A 1578-nucleotide genomic window follows, 5' to 3' on the forward strand; every position below is an offset into this window, starting at 1 on the left:
TCCAGAGGTAGTTGGGCCAGCCAGTGCTATGCAAGAACTAGAAGCCAGCCTGGATTATATTCCTCATATATGTAAATAAATCCGAGCCATGTTGTTGGCAGATTTAGCTACATGGTTACTGTATTCCTGGATCCTTATCTTTTTTTGTACTGGCAAAGAAACCCAGGGTCTTTTATATAGTAATCGCTTCACCCCTGAGCCACGCCCCCAGCCCCTCACGGGGGATTCTAGGCTGGGGCTCTACTGCCCCAGTCTAATGCTACATCTTTGGCCATCAATTTCATCCCCAATAGCCTGTGTCACATTTACATCTATGAACAGAAAGATGCACAGAGCACTTGGACAACACACCTGCGGTCCTCAGCTCTCTTTCACAAGGATAGCTGGGGGCTGGAGAGATGGCTCTGAGTGAAGAGCACTGGCTGCTCCTGCTGCTGACCCAGTTGTGCGAGCACCCCACGTGATCATCTCTAAGTCTAGACTAAGGCCTCCTCCGGCACTAGGCATGCACAGTTATACATTCCTGCAGGCAAAGCACCCATATACAAAGTGCTTTTTAAGTACCAAATAGTAGCGACGTGGTGGTGGTGCCTGCCTCTAATCCCAGCACTCAGGAGGCAGAAGCAGAGAGGCCAGCCTGGTCTACAGAGCAAGTTCCAGGACAGCCAGGGCTACACTGAGAAACCCTATCTAGAAAGATTAAAAACAAAAGTGCTAAGTAGCTTGGCCCCGCTTCAGGGCTGAAGTTCGTAGAGTAGGAGGTGCGACCAGAGTTGAAGAAGTGAGAGCAGGAGATAGTTAAAACTTTATTAAATATACTCTGTTGGCACAAATCTTCAAAATATATAAACATTATATATAAACAAAGTGTCTTTATGGCATCAAAATAAAACTCCAGACTGGACAGTGACCATGGAGGAGGGCAGCCACAGAGCTACTGGGGGTATATGGGGAAGCAAGAAGATCAGGGACCCATGACACCCTCACTTCTCCTGCCCTGCTGGTTGCCGGATACAGGGCTCAAGCCAACCATCTACATGGTGCAACCTGCTGGGGTGGCCCAAGAGCCTCAGTCACCTCCTGCCTCCTGGTAAGGGATGCCCAGCCTCTCCGTCCCAGGCGGGGAAGAGAGTGGGCAGTACACTCACGAGAGGACAGTCCCTTTCAGCTACCAGAGGCTGCCGGGAGGCGTCTGGGGACAAGGTGGGGATGGCCCATCACTGTCCGCGGAGGCAGAGAGATGACCAAGCATCACAGGCATGAGGTAAGAAATATAGAATGAACACAGACTGCAGCAAGAACTGTAAATGCCCAGGGTGGAGCCACCCTGTCAGGCCCTGCATGTGAGATGGCTGCCATCCAGCTGTGGGAGTCAACATCCAGATCACCTGAGCCAGAACCACACTGCATAGGAAGGGTAGGGGGTTTATGTGCAGACCTGGGGCAGGATAAGTTAAAAACTAGAAACTAAAGGCAGGTGGGGCAGTGGTGGCGCACGCCTTTAATCCCAGCACTTGGGAGGCAGAGGCAGGCGGATTTCTGAGTTCAAGGCCAGCCTGGTCTACAGAGTGAGTTCCA

The sequence above is a fragment of the Mus pahari genome, chromosome 19 (genome assembly GCF_900095145.1).
Source record: "Mus pahari chromosome 19, PAHARI_EIJ_v1.1, whole genome shotgun sequence".
Taxonomy (NCBI): Eukaryota; Metazoa; Chordata; class Mammalia; order Rodentia; family Muridae; genus Mus; species Mus pahari.